General features: G+C 37.9%; 1 long non-coding RNA gene across 1 annotated transcript; it reads right to left on the bottom strand.

The window, feature by feature from the left end:
- Window positions 1–3,231: 3,231 nt before the first annotated feature.
- Window positions 3,232–4,220, bottom strand: LOC138036768 (uncharacterized). Its single transcript, XR_011130025.1, has 4 exons — window positions 4,129–4,220; window positions 3,956–3,994; window positions 3,778–3,816; window positions 3,232–3,284 (listed from the first exon to the last, which is right to left on the bottom strand). It is a non-coding gene; the product is annotated as an uncharacterized lncRNA (long non-coding RNA).
- Window positions 4,221–7,769: the final 3,549 nt, after the last annotated feature.

The raw sequence follows: 7,769 nt of genomic DNA, 5'->3' as shown, positions 1-7,769 counted from the left end.
TTTGTGATACTCAGCACTATACACTCATCTATAATTTGATTGCATGCATAGGAATTAGGATCATTACTTTTAAATCTAGGTGAATGTGTATGTTGCATGTTTATGCAAACAGCTGAAAAGGCTGCATTCAAAGGGAACAAAAATCAATTGAACGTTTGAAATGCTACAAGCACATGAGCCTACAAATTGACAGTATAGACGATCTACCAACGAATCGGGTAGCTAAGACTATAAGAGATATGGTTAGTGTATGTTCTCTGGATAACTTAAATCAAACATGCTATACCAAAGGTGGTTAATAGTGTTAAAGCGTTGCAATGGGTATGAGAAGTTGCCAGCCTTAGACTGCTTATTTGCAGTTCAACTTAAACCTCCTTCCAGGGAATAATATTTTAATCAGCTTTCACCATACAAACAAGGTGTGTTGTGAATTTCTAATACTGACCTGTTTCCAAAAGTAGATCTATTGCTTGTTCAAGACTACCACCTATGTCTAGAGCTGACTGTAGGGCAGAGCTTGATTTAACTGGGAAAATTCCTTGTAAATCTGCAAGGGCAGTGGGACTGACTCTTTTGCTGGCATCCTTAAGATGTAAGATATTTAACGCATGATTACGACTAAACATCATCTGCAGTTAAAAACACATTTTTACTCTTGTTTATTGAGGGAAATTATATTTTATGTCCCCCCACTCACGAAAACATTAAAAAACGAAAAGGAGACAATTTCTACAAATTAATTAGCTTATTGCAACCATAGTCATCACACTGATTTTTTTTTGCCTGGGGAGGCATAAATATGGTTGTGTATAATTTTTACTTTATCCAAAGACATTTATAGGTTATGTCTTGCAGGAAATTTCAGCTGAACATCAAACATTCCCTGGTGAAAAGAGTTGTGCAAAAGTAACCACAGTGCAGATACAGCACACTTTCTTTTCTTGATTTGTTTTTTTATAAGGTAGCTACAGTGGTAAGATTTAGTGTTACATAAGTAGTTTTTATATACAGTGTAGCATAACTGTTCTGTTTGATGTACCTGTCTTAATGGGCACAGGGTCTTTATCTTCATCACTTGAGTCATCATTCACAATAGTAGTTACTTGACTTGTTCCACTAAAATCCAACATGTCAGGATCATATACACTACTTGTACTTGCAACTGATCCACCACCACAATCCTGCATGTGCTGCCTCATTGTTGAAAGCTGAATCCTGATCCCACACTTGACACACATCTCTAATGGGCCAGTGTCTGAAGACTAATACAACCATAGATGACAACATTTTAGCCTGACTGTTCTGTTCACTTAACAGTATTCCAACAGTAATAAAAAATGCCTTTTCCCAAGGCACCCACACTCACACAGGTTAAAAAAGCATTACAGGGAATTTGGAAACAAGCCTGAGGAGGCAGCCAAAATGACAGAATGGCACATACATGTAACCTCTTCCACTACATATATATATTTATAATGCTCAAAAACTTTCAAAATAGTAATAACTACAAAAAAAAAGGCATGCATTGTGTATGTGTGGTAGTGCAGGAACACAGCACTTTATTCCATATTGTCAACTGAGCTGTGTTTTGTCTTCCAGGGGATTCAGGTTGTCTTTGCGTAATATGTGTCCCTAATAGCGCACAATATTGTTTTGGTATCGTAAATGATTATAGTGTCATGGTAGATGTCTTAGGTAAATAGCCCCCTGAGAAGGCATGTGGTTAGTAGTAAAATACTAAGCCCAGAGAGATTGAAGAACATAAAAGGGAATTGAGAAACATTGGCTCAGGGGCTGACATGTTGATCACTTCCAACTTCTTTTTCACCGAAAGGTTAAGCGTGCTCTCTGAGCGTCTGACAGCTTTTTAAGATAAAAGTTCGTGAACGGAACTTAATCCCTGACCGGCGAGGTTAGTATCTGGATGGGAGACCTCAAAATATACCACTTTGTGCCAGAAACATAGGACCGATAATAATATGTTAACACTCAAAAATGGTACAGATTTTGTTAGCCTGCTTTATACAAAACAAATATTGATACACAGTTTTTAGGAAGAGCAGACGGAAGCTTTCAGGAAGCGTCGATCGAGAATAAAACATTTTGCAATCAACAACAAAATTTGCGACATGAACTCCACGTATAAAAGGTTACCCATCAGCAAAAAACATTTGGGAGATTTTTGCTACATTCAAATTTTCTATTGTACTTTTGGCTGCACAAGTAAATCGCAAAATACATCAGTCTGTGTCAAAATGACATTGGATTTTTGTTTTGTTAGTTTGATTTTTCTTTCTTTCAAGCTATAAAGTTTGACAAGAAATGTGTGAATTCAACACGAAGATCACAATCGCCTAACTCTTGCAGTTGACTATTGTTTCTGCAAAGTCAACAATTTACTCTCCTAGACGAGGTTATTTACTATCACCCTGGTAATTCCATCATTTTGGAAATAGCAGCTGCTTTATTATTCATCAGTGTCAATAATTCTTGCCGATTTTGGGGCTCATTTTGTTGAAACTCAAGCACACTTCCAACAGACCTGTTTATTTTAGTGATCAGCATGCAATGCAGGCCTATTATGGCACCATGAACACTCTTACAACCCGGTGACATAGTGTGTAGTGCACTGTACAGTGCTCTACTACGAAAAGGTTACTTTGCTATAGTAAGATCCAGCTTCATAGAAAGGTTTCTGGTAAAAGTGGAGCACAAGTCCTTCTCTAAGCCTTTGTGTGGCAAGGTCTCCAAGCTTAATGTTAGTCATTGTATCAAAAGAAACATATTGCAATACAGGGAACTGGTGATAATGAGGGGAGAACTCACCAGTGATGCATGTTCTATTTGCTCAAGGCTCAAATCGTTTTGAAGGGGTCGGACATAGATTCTAGCTGATGCCACCATTTCTTTAAGGTCTAACACGTTATGCCCTGCATTTCCTTTGGGTTGCAAGATTTCCAACTTGCTGGTTGATCTAAATTTTGTACGCATCAGCTCATAACCCCCTCCTTCCTTTAGTTTTGGGTAGCTCTCTAACAACTTTTCATGAAAGTAGTTGCACGAGGATTTCTTCTCAAATGTTATCTTCTTTTCTCCAAGTGATGCATTTGACAACTGGGTTTTGTAGCCATTACTTGGGACTTCATTATCCCTCATTCTCCCTAAGCATATAAATGTATGAGTCCATGTATTGGCTAGTTTAATTCCTGTAGGCAATTTCCTTCTTCGTGGAATTCCTGCAGGTGTGAAATTAAATAGCCTCCCTAGCTCGGCTCTGGCATTTTCTGCAATAAAAATGTGATAGAAAATCTCAGTAATAAGCTCAACTAGGCAACAGATGTTAGGTTTTACATTTTAGAGTGGACTAAAGGCAGCAAATTTGTAAAGTTGCCTTAAAAACAGTGAGAGGGTGGGGAATCAAAGTGCTTTGAAAAATTTTTAACCACAAATAAATGTCAACAGAACATAGCCATCACACAATAGCATTAGTGAGTGACAGTGGTTTAAAGAGAGCTGGACTAGAAATCAGGATGTTGTGGATTAAGTTCTGTTTAGACAACTTTAACTTGGTAGTCTCAAGTTCAGCTGCTCGTAGCAACCCTTGTAATTTGCTTTCTTGCCAGCAGGAGTTATTCGATTGGCTCATTTACAAATTTGCATCAGCATTCTTTATGTTGGCCATGGACAGCCCTATTTGGTGGAGTGGTCAACTATTTTTTTTTTGGGTTAATAACAATACATTACATGGCTATTTTACTTTGATTTAATCATGTTTACCTGCAGCAGGTGTGCTTACTGCAGTCCTTTGCTGTTGACCTAAAATATCAATATTAATTCAAAATAAGGTATTTCGGCCAAGATAACAGGACTTAAGCTTATGGTTCCTTTTGTTTTCATATAATGAAAAGTATACCATAAGTAGGCTTCGTTACCTGTAATAGGTTTTTTAATTTACCTGTGTTACGAGAGTTGAGGGGCATCTGCTGCTGTTGACCTAAAATAGCAGGAAAAATACGGTGCTTAGTGTAAACATATTACATTCAATAAAGATAATTTTCTTGAAACAATGCCCTTTATTTGTTTGGTTGCCTTTTTTGATGATCAAGTATATACGTAGTCTACATTCACCTGCAGTGGGTGTCGCAAGTGCCGCTTGTGTAGCACTGTTTGTATTCGTTGCCAGCTGCGAATCTGGATAAGTAAGAAAAGATACTTTATACCATCCTAAAATAGTAAAGGACACTCCCTAGCTTGGTCAACCAGGTCAGGAACAGTGAATTCCCTTTTATTAAACTGGTCAACAAGCATTCCAACATTAACGTCGACAAAGCGTTCGGATCACAACCGATCCACCTTTGCTGTAATACTTTGAAAACAAATACCTTACTTCACGTTAACATAATTTTACACACCCGCTTCCGTATGAGAAATACAGTTGAGAATATTCTCCGCACATTCTCGCAGTGTTTCTCTTGCATTTCGACAAACCGGTGTTCCCGCCATGTTCGGTTCGATACACGACAAAGAACGCCCACAAGCAAAGACATGCGGCTTGAGGGAGGCTGCTGTTTTCTGAACCGCAGGCCCATGCTCGCTTTAAAGGTGTACCTCGTCACTTTAAAGGTGTACAACATCAATTTTAAAGCAACACTGGTGACTTGAGCATGTTCCGCGTCATTGTAAATACTATTTCGTTGGACTTCACTTAAAACGCAGTGTGGGTCTTCACTTCAAAGGTGTACGTCTTCACTTTAAAGGTACCTCCTCACTTTAAAGGTGTACGTCCTCACTTTAAAGCTGTACCTCCTCACTTTAAAGGCCAAGTACTTCGATTTGTCCTATTTGCCGCGCCATAGCTGTAAGATCCTAGACGTAATGGTAATTGCATTAGATGGTAAGTTATTTATTCTGTCTATCTTTGCTTGTTTTGAGGTTAACTGAGTTTGTGTTTGTGACTTTGTGTTTTATATATTTTATAATTTTTTGAATTCTTTTCGAACAACGAAGAAAAGCTGAACCAGGAGGAAAGATCTTTCGTTGAAGATCCTGCAAACAGCCACCTACTTGATCAGCAGGAAATGGGCGAAAATGAGAGATGCATTGTGGAAACCCTTTCAGACCAAAGTGCAAAAGGAGCAAAAGTAGCTAATAATCAATGTGAGGTAAGTTGACCTTTGAGATGTACCTCGATACAATAATTATTACAGCCCAGACGGAAGCTAATTTCTCTAAAAGATATCAGCTTACTGGTATATTTTCAAGTTTTCATTGCCTTTATTTTGTTGCTTGTCTGTAAAGGGAACTTTTTACACTTTGTTGTGTGGCAAGGCTCATTTAAATTCTAATTATTATTGTTTATAGTATATGACACCATGGGCTATATTGATATTGTAAACAAAGCTGCAGACTCTTCAATGAGAGAAAGGATACAGGAGGTCCAGAACACAGATGCTTACATTGAAAAGAACGGGGCTGTAAGTTAATCTAGCCATAAATTTACCTCCTTATAATCACAGTCTTTTAAATCTAAATCACCCTAGGGAATCAGAGACCTTTCAGTTAAATTAATACATAATTTCTCTGGTTTGTAGACTGTCATAAGTGACTGCCGACATGACTCGACATCAAATGCATACCACTCTACAGTGGCCACGATATCTTATGAGTAAGTAAAGACATGTGCACGTAAGTTTTGTGCAGGAACACATGTGAATTTGTAAAAGTCAGATTGGTTCACCTTACTCTGAGTTTTGTCTTGTCACCAATTCTCATTAATATTACAATGTGTCTTTTGGACACAACCCACCATGTTGTAGCTGTGCAAACTGTCACGAAGGAAGAGTTTCCCAGCTCCCAAACCCATGAATTTGAGGCAATAAGGAAAATTTTACCAGCTGTTCAAGCCAAAGGTATTCTGGTGTATTTTCCTTTCCTCATGCTCAATTTCCACTGAAAGTGATATGATAAACATCACTGTGTACCTGTTAGCATATCACACTCATGAGTTCCTTGGATGCAAAACTTACAGAAATGGCTTGAATGTGAACACTTTGCCAGATTATACCACATTATATACACAAACAGTATGTTGATTTTAATAACCACAAAAAATATACAAAGAAATACTAAGAAAGTCTATGGAGGTGTATAATTTATGGTTCATACCTTATTTTATTGCAGGACTTAATGTGGTAGAGGTTGCACATGACTTTGTGCCAAAAATTAAAAACTGGCTTCTTGCACAGAACATACAGAACTCCTTTGACACATGGCATGGTAAGAAATTTTTACGAGCTTAGTGCATCTAAGACCACCGCGGTATAAGTACCAATAGAGAACTTAAAGAAAACCAGCAGATATGGGTTAAAATCGTAACTTCCACCTTTTTGCCAATGGAAGGAGTGGTTTTTATTTGTATGAAGCAGAACATCATTTCCACTTTTCTTTCTGCAGGGACAAAGGGAGTGGCAAAAGCTGTGCACAGAAATGGGAGGGTGAAAGGTGGTTTGCAGAGCTGTCTGACAAGCGTATGTGGTTGCAATTCAGTACATTTGAAAAACAGAGATAGAACTTGTTAACAATAGAACAGACATAAGAGGCAAATAGGTAATGGCAGGGTAACAAAATTGTAGTCCCTCGCTTCTTTCATATTTTTATTCAATGTCAAAAATTTGTTGTAGAGGCAAGTGTGAAAAGGCACTTTTATTTTTCCACGAAGAACTGCACTAGTCCAGATGACCTCAAAAAAGACTCTTGACTATACTTGATCACTATCAGGTATGTATGTATGGGTTATTGACCAAGCATGAGGTCAAGATGGCTGGATATTGGCCATGTTCGTCATGGTCCATAAACACACATAAAGGGAATGAGGCCAATATCCATCCATCTTGATCAAGCAAGCTTGGTAAATAAAGGATTTATTATATGGGATAAAACACCAAAAAATGATCTCTGTCCTTGTTTATTTTCCTGTGGGACCAAGCGAGAAAGCCCGCACTTGGGTAGCCAATCACATCATGGGATGTGGTTCATCTTACCTGCTCACGGAGCTAGTCATATAATAAAAATAGTTAGTTCTTCTGTGATGTTACCATAACAATTGACTATAATAATTTTATTGCCAACACATACAACATCTTCAAAATATGTTTGCTTGCAGGCAAATCACAACAGCTGTGACCTTGAGTCAAATTGCAAAATACCTGGATACCACTGCAGCAAAGTGAAACTTACAACTCCCTGAGCAATAGCTCCCCTTCGAAAATTCATCTTGGATTCAAAAGTGTACAAACTTGCTGAAGACTATTACCAGGCAATTAACCATGTTTTCCTTTCTTACTCTATCAGAGAAAAAGTTGGTGGTGGTATTTGTAATAATTACCGGTGATTTTAATTCTGTTAATTTCCAGTGTCGTGACACCTACTGGGTGGAATCTTTCAACAACACCATCCTCATCTATTGTCCAAAGCGAATCCACTTCGCCGACTGCACTTTCAACATGCGCATGGCACTGGCAGTTATGGACTAGGTGAGTAGAAAGACACTTTTGTAGTAATGAACATATGGGATGTGCAATTTAAATTGATCAATCAAAAACAGTTGCGTGTTATTTCATTTCTCTTCGCACAATTAAAGAGTCAATAGAGAAGCAGTTTAGATTGATAAACACAAAAACATTTGTATGTTATTTCATTTGATCTCTTTGCAGAATGAAAATGTCAACAGAGAAGCAACATCTGTGAGCTTAATTCAAGATGTGCATTGA

This window comes from Montipora capricornis, unplaced genomic scaffold (assembly GCF_036669925.1).
Source record: "Montipora capricornis isolate CH-2021 unplaced genomic scaffold, ASM3666992v2 scaffold_50, whole genome shotgun sequence".
NCBI lineage: Eukaryota > Metazoa > Cnidaria > Anthozoa > Scleractinia > Acroporidae > Montipora > Montipora capricornis.
The sequence above is the reverse complement of the archived record's forward strand: the minus strand, read 5'-3'. Positions and strand labels throughout refer to the sequence as shown.